The sequence below is a fragment of the Phyllostomus discolor genome, chromosome X, assembly GCF_004126475.2.
Source record: "Phyllostomus discolor isolate MPI-MPIP mPhyDis1 chromosome X, mPhyDis1.pri.v3, whole genome shotgun sequence".
Taxonomy (NCBI): Eukaryota; Metazoa; Chordata; class Mammalia; order Chiroptera; family Phyllostomidae; genus Phyllostomus; species Phyllostomus discolor.
In genome coordinates, this window is record NC_050198.1 from 92,261,545 (window position 1) to 92,283,858 (window position 22,314).

General features: G+C 41.6%; 1 non-coding gene across 1 annotated transcript; it reads left to right on the forward strand.

Annotated features, from left to right (window-relative positions):
- The first annotated feature begins 15,203 nt into the window (after nt 1-15,203).
- Nucleotides 15,204-15,310, forward strand: LOC114505815. The gene has a single exon (XR_003685285.1). It is a non-coding gene; the product is annotated as a U6 spliceosomal RNA (small nuclear RNA).
- Nucleotides 15,311-22,314: the final 7,004 nt, after the last annotated feature.

The following is a 22,314-nucleotide window of genomic DNA, read 5'->3' on the forward strand; positions in this document are numbered from 1 at the left end:
ATATTGCTTTGCCTTACTATTGCTGAAGTACTTTGGAAAGAGTGGGGTATAGAGGTATAAACTTTTCCCTTCTTCCCTTCTAAGTTTTTGGTTAGTCTATTAAATTGACTCAAAAGCAATGAGGCAATTAACGCTTATGTGTTATCAAAACTGGAAAAGACACTGGTGTTCGGGCTGCCTGTCATACCAAACTCAATAAGCAGGGACAGAGACTGAATCTTTATGGGCGCTTTATTCAGATAACTGGCGATCCAAGAAGATGGCGGGTTCATACCCTAACAGACCATCTTACGTTTTCTTTCCAAGCCAGCATTTTTATAACAGAGAACAAAGTGACATGAGGGGTTTTGAAATTCAGGGAAAATGAGATTTTAAAAACTGCAGTATTCTTGCCCTGGACAGTTAGCTGTTCCCAAGGGTGGGTGATCGTCTGTCTCTCCCTGGAACACAAAGGCCGGGATACTTCCACTTGTCCCCAGGCGGTGGTCTTCAGCAGTGCCCCAGGTCGACTGTTTTCCCAGGAGCGACAATGGGCCTTATTTGTAGCTTCTGAAACAAAAGGTTTAACATGCATTACTAAGCTTGTAACTATTTACCTTAAACTAAAATTTTCCAACTCTTAAGTCCCCTATCATTATCTTCACCTGAGAAGTCAGGAGGGTCTGGGCCTTATTATGTCTAGTAATAGCTCTCTTTCTGCTACAGGTCCCCATCTAAATTCTTTGAATGGGTTATGGGAGAGGTAAAAAGCTTTTCCTGGGTCTGCTGGGTCTTATGTGCCTTTAGTTCAAAACAATTCACATGCCAAAGTGGCTCATTTTAGGGTGATATATTTTGTTCCCTTTCAGAGGAAAACATAGACTTTCCTTCCAATCCGAGAAGGCTGTGAAACTCTGTGTTTTGGGTATTTGTTTTGAAAGGAAGCACAATTTGTGCCCCCAAATTGTGCCCCTTTGGAGTAAGCATTATTTTAGGCTGGTTATTTTGAGAAACTGCAGACATAGGAAAAGCTTGAAAACCAAGTTGAAGGTACTCTTGTGTAAGGGTCATTTACATTTATAAAGGAGATTTCCATTTGTAAGGAGGTCTCTTCCTCTGTACCACAAAAAGGAGGTTGACTCTGATCTCTAGAAACTTTTATCAATGCAGAAGGCAAAGACCTAAATCTGCATAACAACCATACCCTTATTTACTATACTTTGCCTGTGAACATCTCATAACTGGCTCCCACACCCAATATCTTTCTTTTGCCTTTAGCTGAAGATGATGTTTCAGCTGGTGGCCTGGGGCATTTTGAGGAGTAACTCAGTTTTCCTGCGTCTCTCCCACATATACAGGAGGTATTCATGTTATTAAACTTGTTTGTTTTTCTCCTGTTAATCTGTCTTTTTATTCAGGGTTTCTCAGCCAAGAACCTTGAAGAATACAGGGAAAGTTATTTTTCCTCTCCTACAGCTTATTTGTTTAAGAGCAACTTTGTTCCGTGTCCACCAGATTCTAAATGCAAAAGCTATTGCCCTGGCTGCTGTGGCTCACTGGATTCAGTGCCAGCATGCAAACGAAAGGGTCTCCAGTTCAATTCCCAGTCAGGACACATGCCTGTGTTGTGGGCTGGGTCCCTGGCTGGGGCTGTGCAAGAGGCAACCACACATTGATGTTTCTCTCCCTCTCTTCCTCCCTCCCTTCCCCTCTGTCTAAAAATAAATAAAATCTTTTTTAAAAAGTTACAGAATACCTGAAAGACACTCACACACACAGGATTTCCTTCTGGATTTCTGTCCACTGAGAGACTGGCATTGAGAGTGATGCCGTTTGACTTTGGAGCCAGAGGGCGAACTTTTCAGAAAGAGAGAGAAAAGCACATTATTCTCTCCATTTCTTCTTGTATAGCATATTCCATAGTACATTTTGTTAGGGTGCTTGGTGGCATTGGCTGTGAAAGAAATCACAAAGAGAAGAAAGTCTAGAGAGTAAAGTTTTTATTCACTCTGCAAGAAAGGAGGGGGCATGGTGTGGAGAGATACACCAGCATGGAGGGGTGGGGGCTTTGAGCTTTTATTGGATTATAGTTGGATTAAAAAAGGGTGGGGTGCTGTTGTGGGGTCCCTGTAAAACCGAAAAGAACACTGGCATTCAGGCTGCCTGTCACTGCCAAACCCAATAAGCAATGACAGTGATTGAATCTTTATGGGCGCTTTATTCAGATGGCCGGCGATCCAAGAAAATGGCAGCTTCGCACCCTAACAGACCATCTTGTCTTTTCTTCCCTGGCCAAGGTCTCTACAGCAGGGAATAAAAAAGGTGTGGTGAGGGGTTTTGAAGTTCAGGGAGGATTAGGTGAAAGAACTGCAATATTCCTGTCCTGGGCAGTTAGCTGTTCCCGGGACAAGTGGTCCTCTGTCTCTCCCTGACATAAAGTCCCAGATGCCTCCACTTGTCCCCAGGTGGTGGTCTTTAGCAGTGCCCCAGGAGGTGGGCTGTTTTTTCAGGAGCCAGTATGGACCTTATGTGTACTTAGTAGGCTTATAACTATTTACTTTAAACTAAAATTTTCCAACTCTTTTAATTATTTTATTGTTGGTCAAGTACAGTTGTCTGTATTTCCCAACCCCCAGCCCCAGCCAAACCCACCTCCCTCCCTTGCTTACACCCTCACCCTTGATTTTGTCCATTAAGTCCCCTATCATCTCAGTTGTTGGGGTGTCATAACAGGAGGCTGCAATTTGTTCCAATGTTACCTTCTGGTTGTAGGGAGCAGTTAGTTCTGTTCTTGCTTCCAGTACTTTCCAGTCCTGGAGACAGAAGCTCAGATGAGTAAAATGACAGTCTTGTTTACCAAGGTCACAGGCCTGCTCAGCAAACAGTGCCACAACAGCAAATGGGGCAGGCTTTGTCCTTTCACATTTCAAAGTGTTACAGGGTGCAGCCAAGAGGGGGGACCCCAAATGAGTATTTGAAATGGGGTCCAGAACTTAAGGTGTCCAGGAGATTTTAAGATGTCTCCATCCCCCACCCCAGGGTGTGGGTTGGGGGAAGAGACAAATGAAGCAGGGCCATTGAGAGCTGTTTTGCATAGCAACAGCCTTGCAGCTAACCTCTGGGTTGGTCATTTAACATATCTATAGCCTTTGGCTGGTTGCATAGATATGTTAAGTAGCTGTGATCAGCTCTAAGACAGGGGAACAGAAGTAACTTCCCCACCTGGGTGTAACTGGGGGGGCAGGTCCCCTGAGTTACAGCACCTGCGTGGGAGCTCAGAGAGGATTGGCTCCAGGACATGGGGCCACGCCTGCCCAGACTCAAGATGGCAGCCCAGTAAAGCTGGAAGGATACAAGTTCTGGCATGTGAAGCCGAGTGTGGGAGGAGTCGGAAATGAGGCTTCGGAAGAAGATTGGCCATGGGGATTTAAAAACCCAGACTTGGCGGCCATTGGAGGAGAACTATGCTGCTTTAGAGGGGAGAATCAGGCTGCTTTAGGAAGGAGAGCCATGCACAGCCCTGAGGAGGAGAACCATGCGCAGCCCTGAGGAGTGCCATGTGCAGCCCTGAGAAGGAGAGCCATGAACAGCCCTGAGAAGGAGAACCATGTGCAGCCATTGGGGGAGAACCATGCTGCTTTAGGAGGAAGAGAAGCACGCGGACTTGACAGAGTGTAGACTCCTGCAGCCCTGAGGAGAGAACCACGCGGCCTGGCAGAGTGGGGACCCCCACAGCTTTAGAAGGGGGAACCACCACCTGGTTTTAGCAGAGATCCCAGCGACTCAGCCGAGGGTGCCGGGAACCCAGGGAGGTCTCCCAGTCAAGAGGGATTACTAACTGGGAAGAACCAGAGGACTGCCTGAGCCATGGACTTCTATTTCCTTTCCTGAGATACGGTACTCTGGACTGGGCAAAGGGGGAAGGAAGGAAGGACTGTGTGTTTGTGGGTGTTTTAAGGGACTTTGGGATTTTGGTGAAGACATTGGGTCACTGCTTTAAGTTTGTATAGCATTAAATAAACATATCCTTTCCTTTTCATGAATCTCTGGCATTGAGAGATGTCTTTCCTCTGGCCGCGGACATGACAGACCTGGGGCCTTCTTTCAATAATAGTATATTGTCCCAGGTCCCCCTTGTTGTGTTCTGTAACAAGAGGATATTAAATAAAGGCCAGCCCATACACATGGAGATCTAAAATCAACTATAGGTAAAATGATTTCTTTCTGGAAACTGTAGAGTTGTTTTTCAAATATATTTTGTACTATGTTGGTCTGTGTCTTCCTATAAAACTGACTGCAGTATTTATTAGTGAAACACAATTTAATATTATAATGATAATAAAATACATGGGTAAAAAATCACCCTGGATTCATCCTGAAACAATAATAAATTAAGAAAAGACGAAGAACTTATAGAAATTAGAAAAAAAGAACAAGAATTTCTGGAACATGAGCAATATGAAATTCTGGCCATCTGGGCAAGGAAGAGGGCACACTCGAGTATTTCATTTTGATTGCACTCAAAACTAAATTTTGTTCCATTTCTTGCAACAAAAAATATGGAGCACATTTATAGTTATTCACATAGTTGACCACTTTACTGCTCTGTTTAAAATACTCTGGATCCTGGTTGGTGTAGCTCAGTGGACTGAGTGCGGACTGTGAACCAAAGGGTCACTGGTTCGATTCCTAGTCGGGGCACATGCCTGGGTCACAGGCCAGGTCATCAGTACAGCACACACAAGAGGCAACCACACATTGATGTTTCTATCCCACTCTTTCTCCCTCCCGTCCCCTCTCTCTAAAAATAAGTAATAAATACAATCTTAAAAAAAAAAAACACTGGTGATTCCCTAGTGCCCTCAAAATCAAGCCCAGCTTGTCAGTGCATCAGACATCCCACTTCATGATCAGGCTTCCGTAGGTCCTTGCCCTTGCCAACACCCCATATGTACAGTTTCCAGTCAGTTGCCCACACATGCCATCTTCTCTCTCACCTCTCATCTTTGTTCATGATGCTTCAATGCTCAAGACAGACCACCCACTTCCTTATTCTTCACATGAAGCACTTACTCATCCTTCAAGTGTTTGTTCCAGGGAGCATTTTCTTACCATCTAACCCCCATGCAAGGCCATGTTAACACCTTTCTCTGTACTTGCACAGCCTCCTCCTACATCTGTCCATCACAATGTTCCTCACACTTACGTAATTATCTATTTATATGTCTGTCATCCTCATGAGACCGTGAGCTCCAGAAAAGCAAAAGTTGTCTATATTATCTTTTTTATCCACAATGCCTGGCAAATAGTAGATGCTTACTAAATATTTGTTGAATAAATGAAGGAAGTAGCAATTGCTTTTAAAAGGTGCTATTAAACAATGAAGTAAAATGTTGTAAGTGGGTGTAGAGTGAGGGTCCCTTGAAAATAGGAGAAAACTGTTACAGTACAATGAGCAGACAGAGAGGAAATAAAGGCAGGGAGGAGGAGGGAGGTGTGTCTCTGCCCACTCACTCAGCTGTCCTGAGCCTGTCCAGTAATCTTGCCATGTGTTCCAACATCACAGGAAACACTGTGCTAACACAGGAGGAGGGCAGCCCTTAAAATTCTATGTGTCTTTTCCACTATCTGGGAAGAAAAGCCTTTGAAACTCTGCTTTCATCCCAAGGCCTGAAAGGCTGAATATGGCCCATACTGCCCTAAAGGAAGAAGCCCATTAATACCTTTGGGTATTCAGGACCCTACTCCTGGAAAGCTAGCATCACCTTTACCTATCAATCAATATGTAACTTCTTCCCCCTCCCCCATCCCACCAACTACATAAGTCCTCAGGACAAAGGACTCAGGGACTTGGCTCTCTGGCTACCTGGCCAGGCAGCCTGGCCTCAGGCCACATGGCCTCTGGGCATGTGCATTTGGCCACCTCTTACCTTCGATGCCCTTACTCTGTTTCACCCTGAACCTATGCCTTTCAGCCCCCCACCCCCACCTTAACTAGGCCTGTTCTCTTCCATGAGAACAGATGGATCGCCAATAAACCCTGCTTACATGCTAATTGAGGCCCTGATCTCTAATTCTTTACTGCACTGGCAAGACAAACTGAGTTTCTGGGAGTTTCTCCCTTAAGAAAATCCTGCACAACCCTTGGTTAAGGGGCCAAATATGAGGTCTCATAGGAAGTTCTGGGCTGAGCATTTAAAATGAGGGCGGGCTGGAAGATGGAGATGCAGGTAGAAACCCTTCACTTCCTTGCACAATCAAAAGGAGGATAATAACCAATCTAAAATCAATAAGAAAAAAAAGAACTGCCAGAAAATCAAACTGCATGGAACTCTGACAACAAAGAAATTAAAAAAAAGTCAACCAGAACAACCAGACCGGTAAAACCCGCAGCGAGGAAACAGACTGCACAGGTGGGGCTGGCTGAAGGCAAAAATGAGCTGAGACTCAGAGCTGACTGTGGACTACGGTGGTTGCCACGGTGGGAGAAACTCCCAGTCTCGCATGAAAGTTTGTTGAAAAGTGAGCTAGAGCTGAGCAGGTAAGCGGCATTGTTCCCTCTCTGGCCCCTCCCCCACAGGCAGCACTACAGCACAGCAAGGAGGGTTGTCCTGCCAGGGTGAATACCTAAGGCCCCGCCCCCTTATAACTGAACAGGTGAGCCCAGACAAAGAAATACCGCCCAAATGAAAGAACAGAGCAAAACTTCAGAAAGAGAGCTAAGCAATGAGGAGATAACCAACCTATCTGATGGAGAATTTAAAGTCCTGGTAATCAAAATGCTCACAGATCTGATTCAGCTGGTCAAAAAATGAAAAAAACAAATGAAAGATACCCAAAATGAAATAAAGCAAAATATTCAGGGAACCAACAGTGACAGGAAGGAAACCAGGACTCAAAGCAATGATTTGGAACAAAAGGGAAAAATAAGCATCCAACAGGAACAGAGTGAAGAAACAAGAATTCAGAAAAGTGAAGAGAGACATACGAATCTCTGGGACAGCCTGAAACATTCCAATATCCGAATTATAGGGGTGCCAGAAGGAGAAGAACAGCCCCAAGAAATCGAAAACTTATTTGAACAAATAATGAAAGAAAACTTCGCTAATCTGGTGAAGGAAACAGATTTCCAGGAAGTCCAGGAAGCCCAGAGAATCCCAAAGAAGTTGGACCCAAGGAGGAGCACACCAAGGCACATCATCAAGTTACTCAAGATTAAAGATAGAGAATCCTAAAAGCAGCAAGAGATAAGGAGACAGTTACCTACAAAGCAGTGACCATTAGACTCTCAGCTGATTTCTCCAAAGAAACCTTGCAAGCAAGAAGGGGCTGGAAAGAAGTATTCCAAGTCATGAAAGGCAAGGACCTACATCCAAGAATACTCTATCCAGAAAAGCTTCCATTTAGAATGGAAGGGCAGATAAAGTGCTTCCCAGATAAGGTCAAGTTAAAGGAGTTCATCATCACCAAGCCATTATTATAGAAAATGTTAAAGGGACTTATCTAAGAAAAAGAAGATAAAAAATAGGAACAATAAAATGACAACAAACTCACAACTATCAAAAAATGAACCTAAAAGAAAAGAAAAACAATGAAAACAAAAACTAAGCATACAACCAGAACAGGAACAGAATTAGATAAATGGACACCACGCAGAGGGAGTTCAGTGGGGAGGAGCAAGGGAGGAATAGGAGGGAAAAGGTAAAGGGAAGAAGAAGCATAATTAGTAGGCATAAAATAGATGGGGAAAGATAAAAAATGGTATAGGAAATAGAAGACTCAAAGAATTTATGTGTATAACCCATGCATATGACCTAAGGAGAGGGGGATGCTGGAGGGTTGGAGGGACGATAAAGGGGGAAAAATTGGGAAAACTGTAATAGTATAATCAACAAAAAATACTTAAAAATAAAAAAAATAAAATGAGGGCGGGCTGTTAAGAATCAAGGCCTGCCAAGACTAAGGGGGAAGCCACATCATTTGGAGTAAGGGGGATCTGCCATGAGATCTGGAATTGAGAGGGAAAGAGTCTGTGACAGAGAGAAGAGGTCTGGAGTGAGTGAGAGAGACATGGGGGTGCACCACGAGGTCTGGTGTGTAAGGGGAAGCCATGGGGTCTGGAATACAAGACCCACTGGCAAGTCTGCTAGGAGAAGACAGTAGCAGAGCTGATGGAGCTGTGTGCAGGGACCTGCCTAACCAAGCACAGATTCGTGAGAGATGCCTGGAGCTGAACTGTGACCGGGAGTGTTGAGCTGCAGACTCCTTCTTCTCTGAAGGATGTACAGAGAAGCTACTCTCTTGGGACGTGTGCTTCCCTGGACTGCACCATGACCCAGTGTAACATGGCACATGTTTCCCCTGAACTACTGCATGGAGGTTGAGAACAGTACACCCCAGATCCTGAAGGAGAGAGCTGCTTTGAGAGAATGGGGACTCTGAAACCCACAGAAGTACATTCCAGAGGGGATGGAGACATGTTTGTGCAGTCGGCTTAAGAACAGATAAGAATGTGAGGAACTTCTGGGCATGGTTTTGGCTTATAGCCTGGTGGGGAGCAATGCAAGTACTGGGTCTTGTGGGGGAACAGGGCTCTGAGCAGGAGTGCTGTCAGCAACCCCAAAGGCTGGAACCCTCTTAATAAAAACCTGTTTAAGGTGCCACATGGCCAAGCCCCATTTTGCTCAGTTACAATGCATCAGAGGGCAGTGGCTTCCTCATAATTGGGGTATCCAAGCAGATCATCATCTAGCAGTCTGGAAGGTTGTTGCCGTACTACATATTTCAAGTAAGTATTAAGAAAGGTAACTTCCAAGGTCTTTTCCAAGTCTAACTTTGTAACTGAGCAGAAACTTTATTTCTTTAATGAAAGGACAAAACCAGCATTATTTGCTATTATGGCACCATTTGCCTAGCGGGGCTATGACCTTCTTAAACATGACTGCCATTTTACTCTTCTGAGCTTGTCCCCAGGACTGGAAATGACTAGAAAACAAGAACAGAACTAACTGCTCCCTACAGCCACAGGCAGAAGATAACATCAGAACAAACTGCAGCCTCCTATTATGACACCCCAACTGCCCAGAGGACACACAACAGCAACCTCACCTTTTTAATCCAATTATAATCCAATAAAAGCTCAAAGCCCCCACCCCTCAACTCTGGTGTAGCTTTCTATACCTTGCCCCTTTACCTCCTTGGAAAGTGAATAGAAATTGCACTGTGCATTTTCTTCTCTTTGTGAATTCTTTCATAGCCCGTATCACTGACCATCCTACCATTTAGTGTGATCTTTTCTCCCCCTTTCCTTCTGATTTAAACTGGCCTCACCTGTCACCCTAACTCACCCACCTCCTTCTCCCTTACATGTCCACTCTCTTAAATATAAACCCTCAAGACAATGAGGCCCTGGTCAACATCACACAATCTTAGGATCAAATCCTCAGGTCCACTGACCACAGAAACAGTTTCAGTCAAACTAAATATGTAAGTCTCAGTAGTGTTTCAGCTCCAGACCCAGAAAAGCAAAACCACCTCACTGACCACAGCCATGGCTGACATCAGGACCAAATACAATAACCTACTACCCCCTACCATAGTGCTGACCAATCAGTAGAGACCACAAGCCTAACTCCACCATAACTAATGATTTTTCTTCTATATAACCCATCCTCTGGAAGCATAAGGGAGGCAGGTCTTGACTCCAGATGTAGAGCCATTTCTTTAAAAATAAACATTTATTTTTTTGGCTGGAAACTCCTATTAGCATTTGATGGGGCTAGGTTTTTTTTGTTTTTGTCTTTTTTGTTGTTTTGACTGGGCTTTGATACACACAGGTGAATGAACCCCTTTAGCTGGGTACCAAGTTGAAGCAAAGTAAATCTCTGTAATGCCAAATTTTTAAAAAAGTAGTTCTCACACTTCATTTAAATCTATCATGGTTGAACTCAAAGGTATGGTCAATTTATAACTAATACAGACCCCTGCTATTAGCTAGACACCCTCATGTGGGGTCAATACATGGCTATTCTACCACCGGTGATAAGGACTGGCCAGGGGGCCCCTGGGAGAAGGAATGTGTATTGCTTTGGAAGTGGATTGTAACTCTGACCTTATCTTCTTTTGGGAGCGGATTCTTGTCCTGTGATTGCTTCTTGTACCTTTTCCTTCTGCACGTGCACACTAATGTAAGGTAGATCCTTGCCCCATGCAGGTTTGTGCAACCTGGACCAGCGCTGCCTTTGTCTGGGAGCCCTTATAATGAGCCTCGGGCTGGAGGAGGTGTGTCTCTCTAGCATGCACCCACCGTCATCAGTGCGCTCCCCTGTAATTGAGTAATAAACAGCATGTCTACATGTGATAGTCCACTGGGTGGGGTTTTCAGAATATCACAAATACTTAAGCAGCTCCCTGGTTTGGAGCTCCTGCGCTACACCTTGCATACATTATCTCATTTCATCCTATTATGTGAGGAACATGTTGTCAACTTCATCCTGCAGATCAGGAAATTGAAACTCAGCAAGGTAGTAGTCACAGAGTCAAGACTCAAATTCTGATCTGTTTGACTCAGAGTTCAGGGTCCTCTTCATTACATTCTACTCAAAGGATCTCACTTGGTGCCGAGATTGTGGAGAAAGTTGCATGAACTTCATGTAGAAGATCAGATAGGTGTTAAGAAAGGTAACCTAAAGGAAAGTTGACTACAGGAGCCTAAATGTTTGGTGCCCTCCCATTGCACAGCTTTCTGGTGACCTCTTTACGTTTTCCTTTTACCCTCAGATCGGTCCTTGGCATCTTTAATAACTTAAATGAAGTCATCCACTACTAAAACACAAATGAACTCATTACTGTTAATATTAATTAGTGCCGATGTTCAAATAATTCATTAAGCCTGCTTTGCAATTTGAGAGACTGCTGTAAGGATCACTGAAAAATAAAATGGAAAGGTCTAAATGGAAAATTTTAGTTGTTTTTGATGAATCTGGCTATATTTTGGGTGTTCTCTGTGGGGTTCTGGGGAAACTTCTGTAGGCAAAATGTATCACAAATTATGTGTGTGCTACTTCAGAAATTAATCATGAGAACTATGAATACTGCAATGTTGAGAATTTCAACTCTCTGAGCAATATTTCATCTTCACTCACAAATATATGAAGAAAACAAGTTGATATTAAAATTTTCTTTTTTTAACATATGGCATTGGAACACTACTTTATTAATTTTTTTACAAAAGAAAATGTCTTAATTTTCAACTTTTTCTCCAACATCAGCCATGAAAATAAATTACAAGGAAAATATAGTTGCACATTTTGTTGAACATTTTTCCTTTTTCATATTTCTTCCCTTTGGCCATGAAGTGAAAGATCAAGTAATAACAGAGAAATGTAAATGTCTGTCCATCTAGAGCATTTAGATTTTTATAGATCATCTTCATCAGAAAATTCAAAGCTTGGTGTTCTACTTGAAACATTTATCTCAAACTCAAAACTTTATAAAATTAATTTTATATCTCTCAAAATAGTTATAGCATGGTTATTAATGTGTATTGAAAGAAAAAACATCTGTGAAGGACAACTCATAAGATGATGTATTCAGTGACAAAAAATGTTACTAGCAGAATTGTATTGGATGAAAGAGGTTGAAGGGGAACAGGATTTTTCATCCACAAATACAACTCTTTGGCATATTGGTTATTGTAACTTGTTACTTTTAAAAAATAGCAGACACGGGTGAAGTTTGCAAAACTGAGATGTTACTCTTGTGAGGGACATTGCCATGTATAAGGGAAATCTCCTGTTGTAAGGGTGTCTCCCTGTCTGTACAGGAAGAGTAAGATGACTCTAAATCTCTAGAAAATATTATCAGTGGAGAACAGTTGATGATTTAAATGACAAAACTGCAATAAAAACCTTATAGTTGTTTACTGCACTGTTTCTGAAAACCTTCCATAATTGCCGCTTCCCCTTCCAACATCTTTCTTTGGCCCTTAGCTAAAGACCATAATTAAAGTGGTGGCCTAGAGCATTCTGAGGACTTTCTCAGTTTTCTTGGGTCTCTCCCTTGTATACAGGAGGTATTCATGTTGTTAAACTTTTGTTTGTTTTTCTCCTATTAATCTGTCTTTTATTATAAGGGGTCTCAGACAAGAACTAGAAGGGTAAAGGTCAAATTATTATTTTAAAGATATTATTTATTTATTTTTAGAGATAGTGTTACAGGGTGCAGCCAAGAGGGGGGCCCCAAATAGGCATTTGAAATGGGGTCCAGAACTTAAGGTGTCCAGGAGATTTTGGGATGTCTCCATCCCCCCGCCCACGGTGTGGGTTGGGGGAAGGGACAAATGGAGCAGGGCCATTGAGAGCTGCTTTGCATAGCAACAGCCTTGCAGCTAAGCTCTGGTGTGGTCGTTTGGCATATCTATAACCTTTGATTGGTTGCATAGATATGTTAAGTAGCTGTGGTCAGCTCTAAGCCAGGGGAATGGAAGTAACTTCCCCACCCAGATGTAACTGGGGGGGGGGGGGTCCCCTGAGTTACAGCGCCTGCGTGGGAGCTCAGAGAGGATTGGCTCCAGGACATGGGGCCACACCTGCCCAGACTCAGGATGGCAGCCCAGTAAAGCTGGAAGGACACGAGTTCTGGCATGTGAAGCCGAGTGTGGGAGGAGTCGGAGATGAGGCTGCAGAGGAAGATTGGCCGCAGGGATTTAAAACCCAGACTTGGTGGCCATTGAGGAGGAAAATCATGCTGCTTTAGGGAGGAGAACCACGCGGACTTGACGGAGTGGAGACTCCTGCAGCCCTGAGAGAGGGAGAACCACGCGTCTTTAGCAGAGTGGGGACCCCCACAGCTTTAGAAGGGGGAACCACCACCTGGTTTTAGCAGAGATCCCAGCGACTCAGCCGAGGGTGCCGGGAACCCAGGGAGGTCTCCCAGTTGAGAGGGAGTACTAACTGGGAAGAACCAGAGGACTGCCTGAGCCATGGACTTCTATTTCCTTTCCTGAGATACGGTACTCTGGACTGGGCAAAGGGGGAAGGAAGGAAGAACTGTGTGTTTGTGGGTGTTTTAAGGGACTTTGGGATTTTGGTGAAGACATTAGGTCACTACTTTAAGTTAGTATAGCATTAAATAAACATTTCCTTTCCTTTTCACAAATCTCTGATATTGAGAGACGTCTTTCCTCTGGCGGCGGACATAATGGACCCGGGGCCTTCTTTCAATAATAGTATATCATCCCAGGCCCCCCTTGTTGTGTTCTGTAACAATAGGGGAAAGGAGGAAGAAAGAGAGAGAGAGAGAGAAACATCAATACGTGGTTGCCTGTTACACACCCCCTACCCGGGGCCTGGCCTGCAACCCAGGCATGTGCCCTGCAGGGAATTGAACCAGCAACCTTTTGGTTCCCAGGCTCAATCCGCTGAGCCATACCAGCCAGGGTGTATTTTCTCTGTTCAACACAGCCTCAGTTTTTCAAGTGTAAAGTGGGAACATGATGTCGCCTACTTAAACAGTTGTTATATGGACTAAATGAGATAATTAAGCATTTAGCTTAATGCCTCAGCTTGCAATAAATGCTGAGGAAATGTTAAAGTGGATGAATAAATGAATGCATGTGTGAGGACTACATACCATGCAGAGGACTAAGAAGGTGCCTTTGATCAGTGACAATGTAGTTGGGGAGACAGAAAGGCACATGCTGCAAATGAAAGCCAACCCTATGACAAATTCCTCACCAAGAACTTATAGATAGTAAGAACTGCAGAATAACCAAGGACTAAACCAGGTTTGATGGTACAATATGGTAATCTACACAGACCACTGACCTTGCAAAGATCAGCAGGGACTTCTTTATTTACCAGACTATAAAGTGAAATTATATTTTTCACTGTCTTCAGTGAAACATGAGGAAATTAGCCCACTTTTGTTTCCCCTCTTTACTCCTTCTAGTTTTGTTAGCAACCTGAGGTTTAAATGCACATTACACTTATAAAATTTTGGCAAATTTATTTTTATAAAATTACTATTACTTTCATTGTCAAGTTTTGTTTTTTGACATTTGCAATAAATTTTATCATCATATTTACAATTATTCTAACATCATTCTATATTTAATTGGATTCATAGCTACTGCTAGTACTTGAAACCAATTTTCTTACACATATTTTAATTTTGTTCCATCTCTCAGTAATACTGAGTATTAAAATGTTTTTTCTAAGATACGGATTTGAGTGGCATACTTTCTAATATTGTTCTTGCCTTCATAATTTGAATAATGATTTGAGTAAGTTTAAAATACTTTGATCAAAACATTTTTCCATAAAATTGGTTTTTAATTTTTCTATGAATTCCCATTGAAAAGCTATATTTATTACTTTAATGTTTAAAATATATAAATTTGAATAATAACTGAAACTTGTTTAGATAACATAGGGTTCCTTTTTTAACACTCTGGTATGAATAATCTTCCCTCATCCTAGGAGTGTCTGAAAATTGAACACTCAAACATGCTCAGATTAGCAGAATGTTCTATCATACTTTCACTGCCCCATGGCCCTTCTTACTTCATATGGCAAGAACCTTCTACATCTTTACTTTTACCCAAAATCCAATCTTGTGTTTGTCATCTAACCCTACAAGCCTGATCAAGATATACTTGAAAGGGTAGGAGACTCAATTTCCATTATTGTTTCTTAGTACTTTGAAATATGTACATATCAAACATTTGTTTTCCTATATGTAGTATTGAAGAAGAAGCCCTGGTTGGTGTGCCTCAGTGGATTGAGCACCGGCCTGCAAACCAAAGGGTTGCCAGTTCAATTCCCAGTATAGAGCACATGCCTGGGTTGCAGGCTAGGGCCCCTGGACGGGACACACGAGAGGCAACCACACATTGATGTTTCTCTCCCTGCTTTCTCTCCTTCCTTTTCACTCTCTAAAAATAAATAAATAAAATCTTAAAAAATAAATTAAATAAAAAAGGCAAGGTATCAGCTGGGAAAATATTTATAATACATACATCTAATAAAGATGGTCATCAAGAATATATGAACTATATATACAACTGAATAATAAAGAGGTAAACAATTTGATTAAAAACCACACAGTAATTTGTACAATCTTCACAAAGAAGATATATGAGTGGCCAATAAGAACATGAAGTGATACTCAACACCATTAACCAACAGGGAATGTCAATTAAAAGCGTAAAAAACACCACTATAGTCCTCGCCTCGGCAGTACATACAGTAAAATTGGAACGATACAGAGAAGATTAACATGGCCCCCGTGCAAGGGTGACATGCACACCCACGAGGCGTTCTGTATTTTGTGCGGTGCCCCAGTAGGTGCCTCACAGCCTTTGATTAGCCCAGAAGAAATATGAATCACAGTATAATATGTGGCACTCAATAACAAAATTGTGACTTTTCACTATTAAACAGGTGACACTACTATATTCACACTAGAATAGCTAAAATTAACTAGTGATGACAGAAAGCATTGGTAACAATATGGAAGAACTTGGAATTCTCATGATGGCTAGTGAGATTGCAAAATGGTACACTTTGGAAAACAATTTGGCAGTATCTTATATATAAAGTTAAACATACACTTACCATATGACCCAATAACTCCACTCCTACGGATACCCTAGAAAAATAAAAACACATCTAGATTAAAAAAAAAAAACAAACCTGTCCATGAATGTTCATAGCAGCATTATTCACAATAGTCAAAACCTGGAAACACGCCCAATGTTCTTTAAATGAATACACAAGCTGTGGGCCATCCACATAATGCAGTACTGTTCAACAATACAAAGGAACTGAATTACTAACTCACATACAACATGGATAAATCTAAAAGGCACTATCTTGAACAAAAGAACACATATGCATAGTCCATATTGTCTGATTTTCTTTATATGACATTCCGGAAAAGTTCAATCTAACCTATGAAGACACAAAGCAGATTGGTAGGTCTTGAACACTGGAGAGAAATAACTGATTTCAAAGGGGCAGGATAAATCTTCTGCATGTTATGGAGATATTTTATATGTTTATTACAGCAGCGGTTGCATGTGTTTGTCAAAACTCACTAAACTGCGCCCTTGAAATGGGTACATTTTATTATATATAAATTATAATGCAAAAAATTTGACACGAAATTAAAATAGGAAAATACTAGCTTACAAATAAGACAGAATGTGTGATTATAAGCATACTTAGTTTGGCATATATTTTACCAGCAGCCAACAATGGGTCAAAAAAATCTTTATTTGCGGAAATAAATGAACAAGTAGAGTATATAATAGAGGCTAAATCTGTGATGCAGCAGCAGACAAACCTTTCTGTTCATACAGTACTACCACTTCAGTCTGTACCTCTCTGTCACATTCCCAAATGGCTTTAACAAGTTGCACAAACTCAAATCAGCATGAGGTCAGCATCCAGCAACCCTGTCCCTCCTCCAGATTCCTGGGCTGGCACACAGTGCACATTCATCAAATGGTGCAGAATGCCTCACTTGCCAAACACCTGAAAAGGAGCTTCTGAAGAATCCTGAGATAGGCTGTGCATCTTTTTAGACACTAGAAAGTAAAGTGTTGGGCAATTGAGCAATTTTATTTAGCTCAGGAGGAATTGCAGATATATGCCTAATAACACAGTTAATAAACTGCAGTAAGAAAAAAATAGAACTACTAAAATAGCTGCATATTTCAATGTTTTCCAACTTTGTTTGGTTTGTTTCCCACTTTCATTAATTCCTATTTTGACTCCACATGCTGGACAATATTTGAGTAAAACAGAATCTATAAAAAGTACTTGCTGAATGTTCCAAGTCTTCTCACTGCATTTTCTTTAACAGTGCGGCAATTGCATGAATTGGAGGTTGCTTCTTATGCATTAAACAAAGATTATTTTCATGAAATTAGTTAAGAGTGGTTAGTAAACTTTGATCTTTGGGGTAGAAACCCAGAGCTATGGAAAACAATTTATTTATTTTTTTAAAGATTTTATTTATTTATTTTTTTAGAGAGGGAAGAGAGGGAGAAAGAGAGAGAGAAAGAAACATCAATGTGCGGTTGCTGGGGGCCATGGCCTGCAACCCAGGCATGTGCCCTGACTGGGATTTGAACCTGTGACACTTTGGTTCACAGCCCGCATTCAATCCACTGAGCTATGCCAGCCAGGGTGAAAACAATTTATTTTGTTTCCTTAAAAAGTAATGGGGAGGTCACAGTTGAAAATGTCCCCAGCCTACACCAAAATGGGAATTAAGTTCTAACTACTAGAAAGATCCGCCTATGCTTCCTAATTAGTGCTCAGCCTCCACCTCCACCCCATCCCTTGATTCAGTAAGCAGGATTCTTTTGAGAGCCCTATCTCATTCTGATTGGCCTGGTTGTTAGGAATTTCACTGCCATAGGCAAGTTTCAAGAGCTTGAGTTAACCCAGGCAAGTCTTTCTGTGCACACAGGATAAGATTTCCTTATGAAGGGGAAACACAAGAAACACACAACAGCAGCTACCACCGCCAAATCCCAGTGACCCCAGAAGTTCTGAAAACAGTCAACTCACATTCTAGGCTTAAAAATTCAGAATCTCACACTTTTCTATGCCATCTAGGCAACATTCATGATTTTATATGGAGTATTATACCATTTTTTATGTTAGAAAAATGTGGCAAAGGCCTTGGCCAGTGTAGTTCAGTTGGTTCTGTCCCATGCACCAGAAGGTTGGGGCATATACCTACATTGTGGGTTCAATCCACGTCAGGGTGAGTGTGGGAGGCAGCCAATTGATGTTTCTTTCTCACACAGATGGTTCTCTCTCTCTCCCCCTTTGTTTCTCTCTAAAATTAATAAACATATTTTTTAAAGAAGAAAAGAAAAATGTGGCAAAGAACAATGTAAGTGTACAAAACATATTAGTATTGGGTGGCTTTTCATAGGAAAGGTGTCTTTGCCTTTAAATTGGGTCTGTTCTTGACCTTTGTTAAGGCCCAGGGTAGAGCACCCCAAAACATCCCCCAAAGGCATATTGATTATTTTTGAATTAAGGTCAATTAAGAAACTGCCAATGCAAGACCAGTCTAACCTCTCTCTCTCAGTCCCTCTGAAAGCAGGAGATAAATCCCATGTGAGGCCATGGCCCAGTTGCTCAGTTGCTTAGAGCATTACTCAGGTCAGGGCACATACAAGAAAGCAACCAACAAATGCATGAATGAATGAAACAAACTGATGCTTCTCTGTCTTTCTTTCTCCTTCACTTCCTCTCTCTTTCTCAAATCAATACATTTAAAACAAAATTTAGGGGAAAGAAAAGAAATTGTGAGCTCCCCGTATAAAAGGTGCCCTCTCTGCCACTGGAGACACCATTATCACTAGAACTAAAGAATCCAGAGCCAAAACACCTGTACAAACAAAACTTGTTGCCTCTTTTCTAATTTACAACCCAACCCCAAACTCTGTTTAGACTCCTTACAAATAAATACCAAAATCTTCATTAGATTCCTGTCTAATGAGAACTATGTTTTGTTGGGGTTTTTTTGGTCCTATCAGTTTTGCACAAATTTATTGTTTTTTTTCTCTAAAAAGTATAAAACACTGATTGGTTTATCATTTATCAGAGCACCGTTTATGGTTCTCCCATGCACATATAATAAATTGGCCTTTTTCTTCTGTTAATCTGGTTTTGTGTCAATTTTATTATTAATCTAACCATAAGACTTTAAGAAGGGTAGAGGTGGGGGAATCCTTCCTCTCAGCAGCACCTTTTTTTGAAATGATATATTTCTCTAGCATGTTTAAAAAGTATCATTTGAGCTTCAAAACTTAGATTTGCATGAGCTTTTCAGGAAAACATTATGAAATACACTGTCTTAGATTCCTATTGCTGCTGTAATTATAACAAACTTATTTATTCTCTCACAGTTCTGGAGGTCAGAAGTTGGAAATGCATCTCAATAGGCTAAAATTGACTTGTGAACAGGGCCGCATTCCCTTTCAGGACTCTCAGGAAAAACCCATTTATTTGCCTCATTCAGCTTCTAGAAGCCGTCTGCATTCTTTTTCTCATGACTCCTTCCATCGTCAAAGCCAGCAGCGTAGCATCTTCAAATCACTCTCCCTTAACCAGTACTTGCATCCTTACATCTATTTCTAAAAGCTTCTCACCTTCCTTTTATAAGGATTTTTGTGTACATTCCATCCACCCCAAAAATCCAAGATATTCACCCCATATCAGGATCCTTAATCACACCTGCAAAGTCCTTTGTGCCATGTAAGGTAACATAGGGACAGGTTCCTTGGATTAGGTTGTGGACATCTTTCTAAGACCTTATTCTGCCAACCACACACAGTGGCATATTATTTTCTATGCAGTTAGAAAAAAAACATGCTAATAAACTAATTCACAAAGTTATCTGCCCTTGTACATGGAACTGCAGGGTTGAAACAATTGATAATATTTGTATATGAGCTAGGATTAAAATAATGCTAATGTCAGAGGATAGAAGGCTGAAAACATTAAGTTCCATTGAATTAAACTTGAATAAACGGAATCCAGTTAGAACTTTGTGACAGAAAAGACATACATATCCTGAGTAATTATGTACCTATTTTATCAAGCTCTTGCATGGCATTTAGCTCCCATTCCATCTATGTGATAGAGAACAAAGAATAACATGTAGGTAATTCTGTTTTACATGTTTTAGTTGCCCAAATAAATTCCCTAACTGAAAGAATGAACTGCATTATTTATTCTTTAATAGCAGAGACTCTAAACATAGCTTTTGGCTATTTGGAGGTCATTTAGGCTTCAAAAATCTGTTCTGTCATTATTGAGCCATAAAACTTAATAGCCCATGAACACTACCCAAATTCAACACCAAAGGCTAAATAAAATAAAACAATGCATTAATTACAGTCTATTATCATCAGCAGTTGGTTAGGGAAAATCTGGTTAAATGGAAACTTCAAAATATGGTAAAAAAAAAAAACACTTTCACAACACTAACAGCAAAAACATTTTTTTAAATTAAAAAGCCCTATTCTCCCACTCTAACAGCTTACCTGTGTTCACTATTCTTGCTCTTTTCCAATTCCAATATATGTGCATATCTTGTTTTGACACACCTGTAATTGTAATATAGATATAATTTTGCACTTGGATTTTTACAACCTAATGTTTATTTTTTCAGATAATTATGTAATAGTAATAATTTTCATTTTACTGACTATAGTGTATTCCACAGCATAGATGTAACATGGATATAACGGGATTCCAAAAGGGTTCAGAATGAGCCTCCCCAAAATGTGCCACTTTGGAATGTAAATTATTTTGAGTTTAAGAAAATCAGGCCCTGGCTGGTGTGGCTTAGTGGACTGAGCACCAGCCTGCGAGCCAAAGGGTCACCAGTTCAATTCCCAGTCAGGGCACGTGCCTGGGTTGCAAGCCGGGTGCCTGGTTGGGGGCCGTGTAAGAGGCAACCAATCGATGTTTCTCTCGCACAATGACATTTCTCTCCTTCTCTTTCTCCCTTCCTTCCCCTCTCTCTAAAAGTAAATAAATAAAGTCTTAAAAAAAAGAAAATCAAGGCACAAAGACTCAGAAAGAGCTTTCTGCCTCCCTCTTAACTGCATCGTATAATTTGAAGGGCTTGGTACAGAAAGAGAACTTTCACCAGTGATAACCACAGACAGTATGGGCTAAGTGTGGTAGGCTGGGAGGAGCTTGGTAACGGCTATTTGTCCAAATTCCATTTTTTGTGTCCCACTGTCTCTGCATTTGTTTACCAAACATTTACTCTTCCTAGCTTCCTGTAAATTGCTCCCCTCTTTGAAATCACATATCCCCTTCTCCTAAGTTCAAGATGACAAATAAGTCTTTTTTTTTTGCCTGTCTATAGGTCTCATATTCTCATGGAGACCCCTGTATATATGTAATCAAATTTTGTTTTTCTTCTGTTAATCTGTTTTATGTCCACTTATCTATTAGACCAACCAGAAGAATCTAGAAGGGTAGGGGGAAAAGTTTTCCTTCCTCACAGTTTTATGAATTGACACTTATGTTTGTTCCATTTTTAACCATTATAAACACTGCTGTAATGAACATTTTTCTGTATATTTTTCTCAGGGAACGAGAGAGAACTGTCTTGGGATAAAATTTGAAAAATGGGGACTTCCGGCAAGATGGAGGAATAGGTGGACGCACTGTACCTCCAGGCACAACCAAGATTAAAACAACAACAATTTAGAGGCAGAATAACACCCAGAACTGACAGAGAATTTATCTGAATGGAAGTCGGACAGCCAAGAAATTGAAGTGGACCCATACATCCAGACCAGTAGGTGAAGACGAGCTGGGCAGGTGCAGGTCAGCGGCTCGCGGAGGTCGGAGAAAACTTGGTGTGAACTTGGCACATAAGCCATCCGGGGCGCACAAAAACACAGTGGTGGACCCTGAGTATGCAAGCTGCGGCTGGCAGACCCAGTGAGGCGGCAATTGTGGACCAGGGCAGAGCTCACAGCCCAGGATCCCAGAGAAGGGACAGAGATCCCAGGAGAACAGAACTACCGCCATTGTTTGCCACCGCCCCCGCCCCCACATATAACGTCACAATCTAGGGACTGGGGTGCCCAGCCCTGGTGAACACCTAAGGCTCCGCCCCTCACGGTAACAAGAGCAACCAGACCGGGAAAAAAAAAAAAAGAGAGACAGGGAGAGATATGTTTCCAACAGAAGAACAGATTAGTCCCCCAGGACTCATCCTTTTGAGCGACCAAGAAATAGCCAATCTATCAGATGCACAGTTCAAAACACTGGTGATCAGAAAGCTCATGGAATTGGTTGATTTTGGGCGCAAATTAGATGAAAAGATGCAGGTTACCATAAAAGAGATGCAGGAAGATACGCGGAGGAGAGCCAATAGTGAAGGGAAGGAAACTGGGTCTCAAAACAATACAGTGGACCAGAAGGAAGATAGAATCAACCAAGCAGGAAAGCATGAAGAAATAAGAATTCAAGAAAATGAGGAGAAGCTTAAGAGCATCCAGGACATCTTTAAACATTCCAACATCCGAATTATAGGGGTACCAGAAGGGGAAGGGGAAAAGCAACAGATTGAGCACATATTTGAACAAATAATAAAGGAGAACTTCCCCACTCTGGCAAAGGAAATAGACTTCCAAGAAATCCAGGAAGCTCAGAGAGCCCCAAAGAAGTTGGACCCAAGAAGAAACACACCAAGACACATCATAATTACATTAGCCAAGGTAAAAACGAAGGAGAGAATCCTAGAAGCAGCAAGAGATAAGGGGACAGTCACCTA